This window comes from Copadichromis virginalis, linkage group LG10, assembly GCF_057382275.1.
Source record: "Copadichromis virginalis isolate Kocher_CV1m ecotype Utaka linkage group LG10, C_Virginalis_male_GT1.1, whole genome shotgun sequence".
NCBI lineage: Eukaryota > Metazoa > Chordata > Actinopteri > Cichliformes > Cichlidae > Copadichromis > Copadichromis virginalis.
In genome coordinates, this window is record NC_140627.1 from 29,654,892 (window position 1) to 29,673,855 (window position 18,964).

Below are 18,964 nucleotides of genomic sequence, written 5' to 3' on the forward strand. Positions count from 1 at the left end.
GGTTTAGTGTGCGGTAGAAGATAACATCAAAGCAGATCTTCAGATTTACTTGCATTATTAGAGCAGTTATGAAGGGCTAGTGAACCCGTCACCAGGCTCCGACTTACTGCAGATGGCATCAGTGGATTGGAGTCAAAAGGCATTATCCATACATATTGTATGAACTGCATTAACATCGTCTAATATAATGTATAGACCAAAGCAAAGGCAAAAATGGATTGCCACTGCTGTCAAGGCCAAAAATTCTCACTTCCCGCATTACAAATAAATCTGGTCTGGCTTTTCAGTGTTCCAATAGCACGGCAGCGCCAGAAGGGAACACATGTTGAACAAAAACTGCGACACATAACCTAAAGTAATACCCCTTTCTCCCCTTTTGTGCCCCTTTCTTTCAGCCACATACGCATGCACACAGGAGTCACATGCATTGTGTGCAATATGGAGGTGACAGCAATGGCTGGGAACTGTCCTTTTGGAGGACAATTATTCTAAGTAGTTTTCCCATCAGCCACAGCCATGAGCAGAAGACCCTTGGGTGAGGCAGAACCTTTCTGAGGAGGCAATCGGGGAAATAGCCACTGTCCAATTTATTTGATAAGGCAAGTGGAGCTCAGACCTGCCAACAGATGCAGAGGGTAAGAAAATTGGGGCCGTGCTGCAACCTAGTTGCTGACATTTTCAGAGTTCAAATCACTATGCATACATAGTGTTTATAGTAATATTTCAACCCTTGTTCAGTGGAAATATTCAAAGTTCAGGGTGGAATTGAACACCGTTAGCTTTCAGTGTGAGCTGCGCTGACTTGGAGATCAAGCAAAATGTATGGGTTACTACTACTCATTGGAGCATGAGATAGTGAGGCTGCCGCTCCTGTGCAACTGTGATTACAACATAACGAAAGTGAGCAACTGCGCTTCCCTTCAAGGTACCAAGAATAGGAGATTAAATTCAAATATCTTTTCAAGCAGGGGGTGGTGTCAGTGCTCCTGATGGTCTCAGCTTTTCCCCCGAGGAACTCCTATTTCAAATTGGACAGCTCCGAGTAAAACTAGCTCTCTCTGGGGATCCTCACCCACACAGAAGCCGGTGTAAAAGAAATGTCATCCCTCTCTGGGCGTACACACACTAACCCAGTAACAGAAATGATTCCTCCACAAGAAGAAGAAAAAAAATTACAAAGCATCTTGAACTGCAGCTGCTACAGTGTGTAGACATGAACCACGTGCTGTGCTGGGCTCCAAGCGCTGGATCAGGCACCAAAACAGTCAAATCATCACGTATAATATTAATAATCAATCATAATAATCACAAAGCCTAATTATTTATATTTAGCGTGAAGCACAACTACAACAGGCAGCATTAGACCATCGCTGGCAATGCGAGATTTAGAATTCTGGTACACCCTCCTCAGCCTCTCTATGCATGGCTTGCTGTCCATTATCATGACACAAACACGCAAGATCCATCTATAAGAGCTAGCAGTGAGTCTCACTATGAGTGTAATCCAGGTCTGACAAAACAGGAAGTGAAGTCACTGCTTGAAGGTATTTGGATTCTTTCTTCTTAGTTTATTAAATACCTGCAACTTCACAGAGACACCTAACAGCAGCACGATCAATACGTGCTTGAGCAAAGCAGGAATGTGTATGCTATTTGCTGCATGGAAAAGTGCACCACAACATCTAGTCATCTACAGCACTGGAATAATCATAGTGTAACCATTAAACCAGGTTGAGAAGTTTTACAAGAAAACAATGACGTATATGCCAAATTTTACCCAGTGCTCTACTTTTCCAGATATGATGTCACAGACATTATTTTCTGAAAAACAAAGTGGTGTGTCTTATTTCAAACATACACAGTGTACTATTATGAGTATACATTTTAAGATACTTTCTGAAAAATCTGGGGCTAGTATTGACTTTAAAGAAGGACCCAAGAGTCATAAAAACTGTTACGCATTTTTGTATGTTTAGAGTCCAATAATTACGTCAAACATCCTTGGCATACTGATGTACAGTTACTATTTTTGAATGCCTGCAAAGAAACCCCCACACACTCTAAAAGTGTGCCGTCTCTAACAATTACTGTTTTTAAAGTCACACTAAAGGACGTCCAGCATGAAAAGCTAACTACCTGTAATTTGAAGCAACTTAGGCCATTCAGAATGTTAAATGTCTCTTCAATTGAATGAGGCTACTTGGATGTGATGAACAGTGGACTGGCTGCATTCTCAATGAGTAATGTCCCAAAGATGTCCTCAAATGTTCTGGACTGTAAAGGTCATGAGTTATCAGTCTGTGAGACTGAGAATTGTTTGTCTGTTCTACGTTAGCCGATGCCATCTCTAAAGTACAAGTTGGTACAGTAACTTAATCAGAGGATCCTGTGATGACGAAGATGAGGACACAAACAAAAATAAAAGGATACATGATGTGATTGTGAGGCTCGGGGAGCACAGTAAACCCCATAAAAATTGGACTTTTACAATTTCTACATACTTGTAGTAATTTGCAGTTACTGAAGAATGGAACTACATCAAAGAATAAAACTGTCCAGTGGCTTGTACTGCAAAGCAGGACTTCATCTTATCCAGGTCACCAGGGTTAAATCTGGGCTTTCTGTACAACGAAGGTGGCTTACTTCTCACAGAGGTATAAATCCATGGCAACTTAAGCTGTAAAGGTTGAGAAAGACGTATAAAATTACCGCCTACTGTACCAATCAATTCTTCAGAAAAAAAGTATCAATAGAATCAAGACATTTTTCAACGTCTTTGCATTTTGCTGATGATCAGTAAGAACTATACTATCTTATAAATTATTTTTCAGTGTTAAACACCACCGAGGGTACCCATATGGAAAAGAAATAGTAAAAACTTATATGTGATTACTCATGAAAGTGGCCACTTTCATGGAATTACATCAACTCATGAAAGTGGCCACTTTCTCATTACTTTCATACATTGTTTTAGGAAGTATCCAAAACATACAAGTTTCATTATATAATTTTTCAAGGGATCTTATATCTGTTTTCACTCTTATATGCTTTTCATACAAGTTTCACACAAGACAGATACAAACTTTATAAGATTTATATATATCTTTTCCATATGGGTATAGCTGAAAGGATAAAAATTAAAACTGTCCTTTAAACTTTAATTACATTAAAAATGATGATGATGCATCAGATTCTCATTATCTTAATGACACAGATGTGAAATTGGTAGGTCTGTTAATGTACACTGGGCTATACTATATATAATCATACAGGAAGGCAGAAGGAAGCTGCTGTTAACTTATCCAGTCGATAACCAGCTTCATGTGAAGGCTTATTGGCTGATTGCCTTCAGTGAGTCCAGATAACGGAAAGACACCCTGGGTAAGTTGACCTCGCTTTGTAGTACAGGCCTCAAGACAAACAAAAAACAGACCAAGAACAAGCAGCACAGGCTCTTGGAGGACCTGCTGCTCAACCAGCACCCAAGCTCAACCACTTCTGGTTCACACAGAAGTATGCAAACTGCTTTCATGTGCCTCTCCTACAATCGATTTTCAAAACACCTTCAGTAATCCGAGGCAAACACAACTCCTCTGACATATTGCTGGCAGCAGCCCTCTGAATGATGTCAATTATCCTGCAACAAATGACAGCAATACACCTGAGAACAGCTCTGAGCTATCCGACATTGCCTTACCTTGCAGATCTCGCTCTTTCAAATGCAAATCTGCCTTTATTTTCACCAGGCACAGGAATTCCTCCCTGTACACCCACAGTATATCAAATTGGTAGACAGAGAGAAAGACATCCCCGAAGAAAGACGCATGAATATGCGGCCTAATGTAGCCAATAATACGCCCGAGATGGAAAGAGACTCCACCTGAAGATCTCTGAAAAGCCTTTGAGCTTATGCAGAAATGTTTGCGTTCGGAAAAAGACTGAAGTGGGGGAATGCTAAAGGAGATGAGCGAACCCTCTAGACATCTTTCGACATGGAATTTAAAATGAAAATGGGAAGATACATTGTTACTCAGAAATCACATGCCCATGTAGCTGATATTATCTGAAAGAAAGTAGATGCAGTCCAGGTAGACCTTTTAAAACTGATCCATGGCATCCTCAAGACTGCATAAAGGTCTTAGAGCCTTGTGTTTCTTCTATGACTTTGACCAAGCACTGACCTCCAACTAGTCCTCACCGCATCTATTTGGACTTTTCATTACGCCAAAGAATTTCATATAGCCATGGGACCAAAATGTCATTCAGTTTTCCCAATGCACTAACACGATTCCTAATCCTGACCGTTAATCTTTCCTCCATATTTTTAAACAAAAAGCTGTGGATGATATTGTTATTTTTTTCTGCTTCAGCCAAAATAATCCCTGGGTTTTGCAATATGAAGTCAGCCACGTGAAAAGATACCGCCGCGTTATTTGTTACTCGAGATCACAACCGGTGTCTGACCTTGACAGAATATCCACAGTTTTTTGCTTCTTTTCTTTTGGTCAAAGTATGCAGTGGCTGCCTCTGTAAAACGCACTCCTGATCAGGCGGTTTAATCAGGTTTGCCATTTATTCAGTTTAAACGCATCCCTAAAGGAGCACAAAGATTTGGGAAATTGATTGAGGCAAATGTAAGCCGAGGTGTGGAGCAGATGAAAAGTACCCTGCGGCATTTTAGAGAGATGATTCAGAATACCTGAAAAATCAAAAGAGAGAGAGAGAAAAATGAACCAAACAACTGACAACACTGTGCAAAACAGTGTTTTATCCCATACTTCCACATGCAGCTCCTGTACTCAATTAGAAACCAGCTGGCGTACCCATTTTTACAGACTGCTGTCAGAGCCATCTTTGCTCTTCTTTCTATCAGATAATATGCAAATTTCAAATTGAAATAATAAGTTGGTCAGCAATCTGACTCCACCCACGCTTCACTAGTTCTCAGTGAATGTGGCCTTTGCATTTAAAATGATATGTTTCAATAATACTTTGATGCTGTCTCTGAAGGGCAGTGGCACAGCCATGATGTGTGATGTGATATATATATATATATATATATCACATACACATATACACTAGGGGTGCAACGATACACAAAATTCACGGTTTGGTTCGATACTTTGGTGTCACGGTTTGATACAAAAAAAATGTTCATGCCTTTTTAATTTGTCATTTATTAAAATTATAAATATATATTTTAACTCAAAAGTACAGTTTTTTAATGTAATCTTGCTGAAACAACAAAATAATAATAAATAAAAAAAATCTATCTGATCGAGAAATCACTCCTCTTTGTAAAAGAGAGTTTATTACAGAGAAATGGCTCTTTCCAAAATAAAAGCTATACTATCCGCTTCTTCTGGGCTATATTCTCAGCAACACATTAAACATATCAGGTCCCCATAAGGAGAATCCTGTGCTAACGGCTGTCTAAATGACTCGGGTAAAGTTTGTAGCATGCGTGCTTGTTGTTTTTGTCTGCTTCCACTTGTCTTTGCACTAGGATGATGTCGGCGTAAATGTGCAGTCATATTCGTTGTGTTCCCACTAGTGCTGTCAACGTTAATCTCGTTGAAGTGACGTTAACGCCACAACACGGCAAATCTCCGTTAACGAGCTACCGCGGATCGGCCCGTGCGTGGGGCAGGATGGCCAACACGTTAACGAGCTAACTGCGCTAACACACTAGTTCCCACCAATGTAATTGAGCATTGCATGGCACATCCAACATACTGTTTTACTTTAGTCCATGACTCACTTACCTTCAGGGTCATACGTCACATGAAAACCAAAATAGTTCCAAACGCCAGATCTGAATGAGGGTGGGGGAGGTTCAATTTGCCATGTTGCAAGGAGAGCTTAGCTTCTGTCTCGCTAGCTTGCCCTGCGCTCAGTGAATCTGCGTTCGACTACTCCGCCTAGGCTGCACTGTCGAGCGCAGATCCACTGAGCGCTCAACACAGACAGCATCGTCAGAAGGAAAGTTGATCAAATAAATTTAAAATTTTTTATTGTTGGATACATATGCATACCGAAACGAAAGCACTGTATCGAACGGTTCAATATCAATACGAGTATTGTTGCACCCCTAATATATATATGAACAGAGAAAATCAGAGCACTTAATCAAATATCCACTAAACTTAAGTCCCTTTTTGCTATAAGGCTGTGAAAACCGGTATGACCATGCTAGCGGCAGCTCCTATCAAAGAAATCTTGAGGTGTGTCTTGCTAAGGCCAGAGAATGGTACATTTTAAAGACTTGTAAAAATCATATTTTAGATGAATACCTCTTATGGCTCGCTAGAATAAATATAGGATACAACCTCTTTGTAACTACGAAAAACATGTGGCTGTCTGCCTTGGATTGACTGCAATCACTCTCAGAGAGAGTGGTGAAGATTTCCAAATAACTGCTAACTAATTTCTACATGCTAGACAGATTTCCAACATAAGTCTGAGTCAGTCTGCACCAATGAGGATTTGCAGTATTGGACACCAACTGGTTTTATTCTGGGAATCGTCCAGTATAGCAATAAAACCTTTTAACGTTTGTACTGTTCAATCACGATTCTGTTCACATTCAGCTGAACGAGAAAAGAACAATAAAACCCATTTTTATAGTCAAAGAGCATCCTGTCAAGCCCTTATCGCAAACCTTTACAAGCCCATTCTGCTACCAGCTCTGTTTACTCCAGCTCTAACGACTCAGTGAAATTAGCTAATATTTAAACTGTGTGTACCCAAACTGTCTGCTAATCAGCTGAAAGAAAATTACCTCCCTAATTAAAGTGTATTCAAAATGTTCACTTAGCCCAAAAAGGATATAATGATACAGACTTTTATGAAGTGGATAATAAAAATCAAGGAGGACAACCTACACTTACTGCACATCCCAAGTAAATGTATAATATATTACATGTATAACCTAACACGTGCACATTAGAGGAAAGAAAAGTTATTTTGCATGTAGATGCCAGGCTATAAAAGACCACCTCTACTGCAGCTGCTGAGAAATGAGTTTTATGGATTGTTGGAAGATTAGAAACAATCTATAACCTCTAAAGTTAATTAGGGACAAATTAGTTCTCACATACAGTATACAGGTTGTTTTGGATGAGTCCCTTTCGGTATCTCATTAGAATGCAAATAGTGTGATTGTGTACCACTATCTCTAAAGAAAGGCACGATACTTTTCCTCTTCTATGCATTGCATTATCAGGATTCATGCATAATGAATCAAATTATCTAGATCACAGTGAGATTTTTGCTGTGAAGACATGCAGAAGATTTATGCCACAAAAGCCTTTAGCACCTCAACAGACAGGGCTCCAGGTGTAATTTTTTTTAATAAGTAAACTCAATTTTTAACAATGTTACCCTTACACACGAGCAGCTGCTTTCAACAAACAAGCTTTCACTACCGCTGGCAGTTCTCCAATACAACCACAGCCAGGCCTGCTAACATAGTTGGGTCTTTTTACCTTGCTCATGGGAAAGCTCATTCATCCTCTCCAATAATTCTGGACTTAAACCCATTTCCTCTTTATGTTACCTTCACCTCACTGTTCAGAGAAGTTAATAAGGAAACCCTGGCATAAACAACAAGATGAATGAACCTTAAATGAATCGACTGTATCCAAGATGCTCTGCATCGAAAACAAATGAATAGTGATATATTCCAGTATCTATAGTATTTTGTAAGGAGGAACTTGTTAGTTGAAATCCCATTAACTTAAAGTTCAGATGCTAGAGCTAAATATATATAATAACTACTGTATTATTACTGTGCGTCTATGTAGCATAAGCTTTATTAAATGGTACTGTTGGTTGTTTTATTAACCATTATGCAGATGTGCTAAGAGTTCCTACCATAATCTGGAACAATGTATTATTCTTAAATGTACTAAAGTACTGCAGATCTAGAACAAAGAACGCCACATTGATCTTTCTGAAGAGTTTCCACATCAACCAACAAACACAGCTTCTTTGTTGTATTTGATATCAGCTTTTGTTGCCATTTCTTATACCAGGTTGTTGTTGCCCTCACAAATCATGGCGCCCACCATATTGCATGGGTTTGGTGTGCGTCGCTCCGTTTTTGTAACCTGGTGCGTGGGGTGGTCTGTTATTTGAATGATATCATTTGAGTGGGTTTTTTTTAGAAAATGCTCCATTTTGACTTCTCATACTACTACACCAACACTATCACTCAGGAGACATGTGCATCGAGTCCAATATAAATGGTAACAGGGTTGTGGTTACATCAGAGTTGTTGGACCACACAACCAGTGCGGTGACAATAAATACGTCTTTATGCCGGCTGTGCAGTAAATCAGGCAGGACGATTGACTGCAACATGATTTTTCCCAGATGACTGATGAATTATGAACATAATTAGACTTAGGTGTAAGGAATAGAGTACAGTGTCTTGTGTAACCCAGTGTTAAAAACGGGATTAAAAGTATAAATAAATATTGATAAAAACAAAGTTAATTATAATAAATACTGATAAAAAGCATGTAAACAGAAGTTTAATTAATATGTACATATGTATATGTAATGTATAAGTGGTGTGGGGGCAGGACTTAGTCCTGTAGAGTGTGTTTGTCAGATCCACTGAGCGACCAATCATTGGCCGGTCTGACCCTCCCCCAGTCTGTGCGCTGCTCAGACACCTGTGTGTGCCTTCGTGTGCCAGTCAGATACGCCAGAGACACAGACGGTGAAAGATCAGTTTACCCGTGCGGCAAAGAAGCTAGCTGGATAGAGAAAGTCCTTTTTTCGGCAAGAATAATAAGAGTGATACTGTATTCCAGAGGCCGTGAGCCAACGTGAGCACTGTGAAGCCCCGTGTAGCATTTGTTGCTTCGCATGGTAAGTCCCAGGCAGCACACGTGCGCTAGCATAGCATGCTACTTGCCGCTAGCTCCGATGCTAACTTCTGTTAGCCATTTTGCAATGAAAGTGCCTTTTCTGAGGCTAAAGCAATTAGCACTGAGTCTGCTGCACTGCATACGAGATGTTCTTTAAAGGTTTATGTCACATTACTGTGGTATTGATGTATAATGTATGGTTTTGTGCGACGTTATGTTAGCACATGTTCACTTTTCTCATGGTGCTAATTATAGTTCTGCACAATTAAGTATTAGCAACGTGAAATTAAGTGCCTTCACCTGCACTGTACTTAGCTGAAACTTGATAAGTCTCAAGCCAATGTGTATTTTTAATGCACTGCTGAGCTATTTTGTATTGTTTTAAATGTGTGTTTCCTATGCACTTTTTCCCTTTGAAATGAGAATAATTTGTTGTACAACATAGAAATTTAGAAGCACTACAAGCAACCAGTAGTAATAAGTTACAGGCATGATAGCTTAAATGTTGAACTACTGTGTTCTGGCCTGGTCCCCAGGTCAGGTTTTTTCCTTTGCTTATTTGGATTGGATTGGTTTTGAGGACCTGAGAAGAATCGAGGATCCCTTTTCCAGTACTGGATGGCGAGCCCAGCCCAAAGAGCCGGATGAACTGGTAGATTGTAACCCGACTGGTTACAAACACATTGAGTGACTACTGAACATTGAAAGACTGAAATTGACTTTTAAAAAAAAGACACAAAAGACAATATATCCTTAGGTCGACCATTTGTGGGGTTTATTTTATTTTGTTTTCAAGAAGCGCGCTCTACTTTTGTTAAATGTGCACAACTTTAATAATTGCTAATAAATGCAATTGTGTTTTCTACACCTACTGTGTACAAGTCCTCTGTTGTCATACACCCTTGGCTCCTACGAATCTAGAACCTGTCTGATCTGGTCCATATTTCCCTTCTGTCCGCGTACTGTGGTTAAAGGTAACTATACTGCCCGCACTACATGCAAAGAAGGCAAGAAGTAGCACTAACAGGTCTAGTATTGCACCACCAGTGTTACACTTGCTGTAATGTTTTTTGGGAGGGGGGTTAGCATTAATATTAGCCGTCATGTGTCTATTGACGGTCATGCATTTTTATACGGTTCTATTATAAACATTGATAAGAACAAGATAGAGAAAAGCAGATGCATATTATTTCGTTAAAATGCTATAAGGAAACAATAAATAATTTGCCATATAGCCAGTCTCTGACAGGCATGTCGTTCTAACCTGGATTGCTCTGGGGGTTTCTCTTTGTCTTTACTGAATGTTGGAAGTGGATTCTCCATTGACCTTTTGCTCCCTCCACCTTCTGGCAGTGTGAAAAAACCCCTGATAAATTTAGCTCAGTTTGCAGTTTAAGAAGAGCACCATTTTCCCTGCTGGTGTAACTCAATCTCTATTTCTCTGTCACGATCTAAAAGCACTCCAGAGAAATTTCCACAAAACCTGACCTGGAAGCAAAAAAACCATAAAATTCAGGGTGAATGCTTCAATATACCAGAGGATGAACACGTGTTTCTGATAATTATACGAAGGTCTTGGCCTAAAAGCTGCTATTCATTTACTGATTCTAAAATCCTATATGTAGCATACATATATTGTTTCTCCTTCCATATAAGCTTCCATGAGTAAACTCATTACTCATTGTATGAGTAAAATATTTTTGTAGCCGTTATTGAAGGTTGAGGACGTGTGGGGGCTGTTTCCCCGTGGCAGTTAAAGCTGATGAAAATTGTATTATTTTTGTGTGGAGTTTATATAACTTCTCCATCCATCTTTGTGTGCACTCTCATTTCTTTGCCCTTTTACCAAAGAGCAGAAACAGAGATGCCAGATTAATTTCAAGAATATTCTCCATAAATGTCAGGTTGAGCACTTTTGAAAATCAATGAAATATCACTTTCTCTCCTTTGAATACTGAATACTGTCAAGTATGAAGAATAACAATGGGGAGCTTGATGTTGAAGAACAAATATTGCCTTTGGTTTTGGAGTTTTTCATGGAAAAATAAAGCAGAAACAGCTTTAAACTTTGATGCAGGCATGGATGCAGACCCCGCCTGTTCACATGCTTATTTTTAGTCACAACCATAGTTAGTTTTACTCTCCATTTACCTTCACTGTCTCGCTTCAGTAAACAGCCAATTCCAACTTGCAAGTGTTTAATTAAACCATTATACACCTGAAGGTGTCTTCATGTTATAAGTACAATAGTTAGTACAGCTGGCCAAGCTGCTACAACGTGCCATTTGAAATCATTTGTACTGAAATGACAATGCTTTTTGTTTGTAGTCCTCAATAAATGACTCGTACTACACCAATGTGCCCCGCAAACAAAAAACGAACCAACATTTGAATAACATATTCATGTTATTAACATATTCAATTTTTGTGTGCAGAGAACTCAGCATTTTCTCTGGACAGATCGTTTCATTTGTTACTACTTGGCTTCTAGTGGTAACAGTTACCTGAGTAGACATGTAGACATGATGAAGAATAACGAATAAAGGTGATTTAAGTGACTCTGAACAGTTGTTGCTGTCACACAGACTCGTCTGACTACTTCAGAAATTGCTGATGTTCTGGGATTTGCCCACACAAGCATCTCTGGGCTGGTGTTTCATGAAGTCCTCCATGAAAGCAGTCCCGCAATACCAAGATGTACATAAGGAAGTTGCCAGTAATCGTAGATTTGTTACATTTTCAGTAACACCCAGAAGCCAAGACTTAAGTTTAACAATTTCAAGTCAGTGAGTCACAATTGTCTTCTGTTACAGCAAGACATGTTTTTAAGCCTCACAGATTAGACCAAAGACAGACTGAAGACAAAAAGTTGGGACGTTAGACTGTTGGTTTTTTAAAAGCTTCTGTCATTCTTGCAATAAGTGAAGCTGAAAGAGATGAAACACCGAAGGACTCTGCTTGAAACCATGCCAAACCACCTAACCCCACAAACATAAACAAAAAGCCAGACAGTAGGACTATTCAAGCTTCCAGATAAAACAAATCACAGAAGAATTGCATTACTAACTTGTTTGGCATAAAACAGAGACTACTGTGTAGCAGACTGTCTTACCAGAGGGACTGATAAGAAAATGGGGAAACCATGATACCTTTAAAATGTTCTGATGGACTGAGATCAGCATAGCAGTTTTGGGAAGGACAATAACCTGACAAGAAATGCTGGTTGGGAAGCAGGAATTGATTTCCAAAGGGCTTTTAGTTTAAAAGCACCGGAAGAAATAGAGCCCATCTGGCAATGAGATCACACCCTCTCAGCATGTTGACTGTCTGTCCAATAAGTAATCACCCCTCATTAATACGTTATCACAGTCAGTACTTATGGTTGGACCACACCCATCTTTGAACTCTACTTTTATTTCGAACTACACAACTGTAAATGTGTGTGACTACTTTAAACACAGTTATGAGGCTATGATAGGATGGAAGGAACGGTAACAGGGCAGAAACCTCTTGTCTCACCTGCTCATTTCCACATAGTGCAAATAGGTAGGTTTGCCTGCCCAAATGGCTATAAACTGTAAGTAAAGTTTATTTATATAGCACTTTTCCCAGACATATGTCACAAAGAAAGATAACATAACACAATACAGTCATAAATACAGCATAAAAACTTGGTCTAATTAAAAGTTTTTTAAAATAAAAATGTTTTAGCTGCTTTTTGAAGGTCTCCATCGAGTTCAGGCACCATTAAAAAATGATCAGTCCCCTCGAGTTCTAAAACGAGCGTGGGGGACCACTAAAAGGTTTTGATTCAATGACCTCAGGTTACGAAAAGAGGTATGTATACGAATCAAATCAGCAAAACAGGTAGGGGCCAGTCCCTGTAATGCTCTCAAGCAGGAGTGTCGAACTCCAGGCCTCGAGGGCCGGTGTTCTGCAGGTTTTAGATGTGTCCTTCATCCAACACAGCTAATTTAAATGACTAAATTACCTCCTCAACATGTCCTATAGTTCTCCAGAGGCCTGGTAATGATCTAATCATATGATTCAGGTGTGTTCACCCAGGGTGACATCTAAAGCCTGCAGGACACCAGCCCTCGAGGCCTGGAGTTTGAGACCCCTGCTCTAAAGGTTAAAACTAGAATTTTTAAAATGGAACCTAAATCTCATTGGTAGCCAGTATAGCGACTTTAAAACAGGAGTTATATGAGCTCCCTGTTCGAGCGGCTCAGTAGCCTCGCTGCAGAGTTTTGAACAACCTGTAGACGAGCTAGCCTTTTCTTGTTTAAATAAGAAAGGCTATTACAGTAGTCAAGTCTTGTAGAGACAAAAGCATGGATTATCATCTCAAGTTCACTTGTTGACACGATGGATGGAAGTTTTGAAATACCAAAGAAACAATTCAAACAACCAGTTCAGTAGCTGTTGCAAAACCGGTGTCCTCAGGACCACATTTTGATTTTTGCCTAAAATAATGGCCACCATAACATGACTCTCAATTATTATCAAAGCAATACCTGAATTATTATCAGGTAGCCTGCTGTCAAAGTTGGGTCAGTTAGACACTACTTGAAAATATGGGGTGGCTGCGGCTCGGGAGGTGGAGAAGGTCATCTACTAATCAGAAGAGTTGGTGGTCCACTTCACAGACACTCGACCCCAAGTTGCTCCTTTCAGTTAGAAAGCACCTTTCTGTGTGTGTGTGTGAATGGGTGAATGAGACATGCTTGAACGCTCAGTAGAAAAGCCCTATATAGGAACAAAACCATTTAAAAGAGGCAAAAACACCAGAAAAGCAAGAAAAAATTTCTGTCTGACAGTTTATTCTTTTATCTTGTGTTTTTCGGCTGTTCCCTTTAGGGGTCGCCAGAGTGGATCGTCTGCCTACATCTCATCCTATCCCCTTCTGTCACACCAACCTCTGCATTGTCCTCCTTCACTACATCCACAAAACGTCTCTGGCAACTCTACATTCAACATCCTGTGCCTCGTATCTATCCGCCTCTCCACAAACTGTCTGAAGCTTGCTTCTCTGACTTTGTCCCTAAACTGCTCAACCTGAGCTGTCCCTCTGATTTATTCATTTCTAATCTTGCCCATTGTGGTCACTTCCAATGAAAATCTTAGCATCTTCAACTCCGACACCTCCAGTTCTTCCTCCTGTCTTTCTGTCAGCGCTACTGTCTGAAAACCATACATCATAGCAGCTCTCGCTACCATCTTGTAAACCTTCACTTTCACGCTTCCTGCTATCCTTCTGTCCCAAATCACCCCTGACACTTGCTTCCACCCGCTCCGCCCTGCCTGCACTCTCTTCTTACCTCTCCTGTGCAGTTTATTTGTTATTTTATTTTTTCTATCGATGCCATAAATCAGTATTTTTTATTTGCTTTGGGAACAGATGTCAAACGTCCTCCTGTGAACCAAACACAAAAAGCAGAGAGTGAAGAAAATAATCTCACGTCACATTGAGCATGTAATCATTCCAGTCCTACTGCTTCCACCTCTTCATGCCTGGCTGTAATACTCGCCGACCTATCCTCGTGTCAACCCCACCTTAATGTATTTCCGCAGGCTCCATTTAAATCACTCCGCTCCAGTTCCCTCTATCCTCAGACTCTTCCCTTCACTCCCCTTTGTCTTCATCTTGTTCTCTCCCCTCTTCCTTTTCTGTCTCCTTACCCGGCTACTCTAATTGCCTTGCTTTGCCAAATGAGCCAGCCAATTGTGCCTCGAGTTAAAAGCTGATGAGGATCCTGCCCTATCCAGCCCTCCAACTCGTTGGGCTTGGGAAGCTAAATAAAGAGGAGAAAGATGAATAAAGCTTGCCGCTGAATGCAGATGTCATCTTCTCTGCAATGACAACTATTGCCTGCGACAGGCAGCATGTTGTCGTATTCCAGTATCCCATGAGAGTCAGGTTTCTGGCACCCACAGCTTTGCTGTTTTAAACCTCATGTCAATGTCATTTCATGGATCAACTGATGTGCATACTAGGTTAGTGATACCTCAGGGAAAAGGAAACTTTTTCCGTCTTGTACACAACTCAAATTTCTCTATAAACTCAACTGTCTCTAACAGTATTGGGAACTTTACTGGGTGATAAACAGTGAACGCATAAAGGAAAAGAAAATGACACAGCTGGCAATTTCAAAAGCTCTAAGCTGAAAGGCATGGAAAACGTATGAAAGTTATAAAGACAATATTTGGCACATCCAGTTATAGGAAGCAATATAAAAACCCAGAGTTCAATAAACGCTGTTTATTCATGCCTGCTCCTGCATCGCTGAGCTATTTGGTCTCGGTCTTGCTTGCTTGCTGGCAGAAACCAAAGAAAAATGTGCATCACGCTTCTATTAATTCACTGATTGAAAGATGGCCTCACATTTAGTGTCAACAAGTCTGATCTTGCCTATTTGCTATCCTAAACAAATGTCCTCTTTCAAACACCTGCTTGCTATAGAACGGGGGGAGCAATTAATCTACCCAAGGCCCACATGAGAAACTGGGAATCATGTGGAGGGCTGCACCACTAAGCTGCCCTCAGTTCTGCTCAATATTAATTTTATCTCTTTATAAGCTTATTGCTCCAGTCCCAGTGTCTCGTGTTGGCCCTTGGGAAAATTAATGGCCCACCTCTGCCATAGAAATTCAGTGAGGAAATTACATTGCTGGAAAGCTTTATGTATGAAGTAAATATTCTCCTATTGCAAAATCACAGCGAGGTCACCTGTTGCTTTGAGAAGTTCTCATTTTGAAGCCTTGAGCCGAGCAAATTAGCCGTCGTTGTCTGAGAAGCTGAGGACAACGCACACTCATATGATGGTGACCTATCCAGAAAAGGCTTTGTCATCCTTGCTGAAGCTAATGGGGACCATAATTTACAGACTGAACAGTCTTGATGTTTAAATAAGACTTGAAACCGGTTACTGAGATAATAAACCAAGCCGTTTCTGAGATCATGCATTAACAGAGCAGTGGGTTCATATTCTCATAGACTTCTATAGAACAATCAGAACAATAGCAGCCTGTTCTTTTCCTCTTAGCACTCTGTTGGTCATAACAAAAAAGTAGGTTTCAGACAGTCTAATAATGCCGTCAGCATTACCCTGTTAGCATAATATTATTTTTATTCAGGTTAACAGCAAATCAGAAGATGTGACAGTAGGGGTGGGCGGTATAAACGGTAGACGGTAGACACGATATGAATTTCGCCAATGGTAGAGAATAGTGCATGTTGATGACGTCATCAAGCTGCACCTGTTTCGGTTGAACGCATCGACAGCTGTGTCACTACCCGATCCGTACTGGAAACCCGATCGGTACCACGCATGTGCGAAAGGTGTCTACTTCCGTTTGAAGCATTTTACAATAGTTACGGGTCAGAGTATCTGTTAAGATGTTAACAATAATGAAACATTTCAATATAATGTAGACAAAAACGAAAAATAAAAAGATAGTTACGGATCAGGAACGTTGACTGTTGCCATGTTGGCAAAGAGAGGAAGTGACGTAAGATTTGCGGATGCGTGGTACTGTTCGGGTTTCCGGTACGGATGGAGCTGACAGGTGGGGAGAAGGAGGAGGTGCTTTTAAGAAGACTGGTGCAACGTCGGTCATATAGACCTGGTTTGAGTTTAAGCAGTCGGATGTTGAGCAGAAAAATATCATCTGCAAATTATGCAGATGATATTTGGCGACAGCCATAGCAAAGAGAGGGAATACAAGTAATTTGTTTTATCATCTTAAACGAAGCTCATTTTGCAACATGAGGAAAGCCAAAAACTGCGCCTTCCACAAACGCCCAGTCAGTCCAGTCGAAAGCAAAAAAAGCGGCCCTACACCTAACCCCACACACAAGCGGATTGATATTTTCCAAGACTTTTCCAAAGGCACTCCGTATGAGAAAATGAATCAGCAGTGGATGTCACAAATGCCATTACCGTGTACTTGTGGTGCTGTCTCTTACAGTGGAGAAAAGCGGCTTTAAGAATATGATTAGGACACTTGATCCACGTTACGAGGTACCTGGCTGCAAACATTTTAGCCGAACTGAAATGCTCAAAGTATAACTTAAAAAAAAAAGAAGTTTTGCACAATAAATGTTCTTAAAAATGGCCTTCTGTATGTTTTTGAAGTGTGTTTAACCCTAACCAGCTGTCACCTGCAAGAGAGCATTCAGTTACAGTATGAAGTCCCTATACTCTGACATCAATCTCTGTCACTCTCTAGCACAAGCATCCTTAATTACAATTAAACAACTACAACATTCATTTAAATAGATTGTTATGACCATGTTTTTTATCTTTTCAGAAATTGTCTTGAAAACTATTACAGAGTAAATTTTAGCTAGTTAAGCTTGCAAAATTGCAGTTGGTGTTTTGGAGGCTACCCGAGTAATTCGAATACATCTGAAAAGTTCAGTAAATAAAGAAGGAAAATATATTTGTATTATTATTAAACGGCTTTCTTTTATCTCCATCAAATATCACTTATTATATTTCTTTCACGATTTGTGCGCACGACTACCATAAACCCAATACTGTTATATCTTGCACATACAAATGCTGCAGCTGTACCTGTGTTGTTTACGCACTTTACCCTGCAGAGGTGTCTTCTTTTTATGGAGCCCTGCTGGTGCCATGCTTAAAGCTACAGAGTAGCTGCTGCGTGGGTGGCTATTGAACACAGACTACAAGAATTGGATACACCTCGTGAGAACATTTCGACCAACTTACACAAAGAAAATGTTTCTAAAAATATTTCCCACCTGCCTCTGAGTTCAGATCAGTCATAGATGATCATTGGCTTATCGCTGATAGTGATCCAGCTCTCGAGTGAGGGTTTAAGGATCGTCCTACAATGATAAATGCTGTGTAAATAAAAATACACCCACTCCTTTCATACTGCTGTCTCCGTAGCCAATGTGAAATTCTAAATAAATGCTTATATGAGTCAGTTTATATATTTATATATCATGTTTACATGCATGTTACATGTCTTATCAAAGACCTGTTTTAAGAAAAAAAGAAATCCTCGCACCCTCAATTAGACATACAGTATCCACAATATATTTGCTGCCAGTTTTAAACTGACTTGGCAATATCTCAGTGTGCTGGCATCAAAATGGTTGAGAAACCACCTCAGGGAGGTGAGCACAACAGGAAGCTTTCAAAAGAAGAAAAAAAAGAACTGCCTTATTCATCTCATGCTTTAAAGAAGCATAGCTATCCTGTATCTGTACTAGACACTCAAGCATTGGAATTTATATTGATCTTTACAGCTGACTCTGAGACAGACAAAATAGTTGAGTTGTTCCTTCAAAGCAAGGTAGAGCAGCTTTCCTGTCTGATTCTGATAGGCCTAAAGTTTCATTTTAGAGCTGCATCAGTTACATGTTGTTTAGGGATTTTTTTTTTAAATCCCTAAAATAATTTTTCATTATTTTAGCTTTTTGCGCTTATATGGTGAATGTGGGCAGACTCAGCTTTCATTTCAGTTTCTCAACAAAAACACTGCATTAACCTTTAAAGATATCTTTGGATAAAATTAACATAATCAATCACAACTGTTAAACAACACTGTCATGAATCCTGAGTGGAAGTCTGCATGCTACCAACACCCTTTGTGACGATTTGCTGTGTCTCTGGCTGTTTGTTTGTGTGCTGCTTTCTTTAGCCTTTCATTTGACTTCAGCAAATGAAAATCTCAGTCAGGTTGAGACCGGTATTTAACACAGCCTCTGCAGAATATTCCACTTCTCAACCTTTTAGAAACTCCTGGGTTGCTTTGGAAGCATTAGAAGGGTTATAGCCCTTTATATGGTGAACCACCATCCAGTCAGTGTTGCCCTATTCTTTACATAGACTGAACCTATTGCAAGTGGTACCAATATACTGCATCCGCCATGTTTTACAGTACATGAATGCTGCTCAAGAACTGTTTTCATGGAAAGAATCCTGCGATCATCCACCACCGGTGACTTTTGTGAATCCCCAGGTCGTTTTATGTTGCCAGGTTCACCAATGCATTTCTCTGAATATACAAAATTGTTGATTGGAGTCTTTACTGATGCTTTGTTTTTA

The 18,964-nt window shown here is 40.0% G+C and overlaps 1 protein-coding gene and 1 long non-coding RNA gene across 3 annotated transcripts in view; one reads left to right on the forward strand and one right to left on the reverse strand.

The window, feature by feature from the left end:
* tmem132e (transmembrane protein 132E) overlaps positions 1 to 18,964 on the reverse strand; it is a 449,450-nt gene that overhangs the window by 105,176 nt on the left and 325,310 nt on the right. The gene's annotated exons all lie outside the window — the stretch shown is intronic.
* LOC146700763 (uncharacterized) lies at positions 8,443 to 9,746 on the forward strand. Its single transcript, XR_014922604.1, has 2 exons — positions 8,443 to 8,880; positions 9,416 to 9,746. It is a non-coding gene; the product is annotated as an uncharacterized LOC146700763 (long non-coding RNA).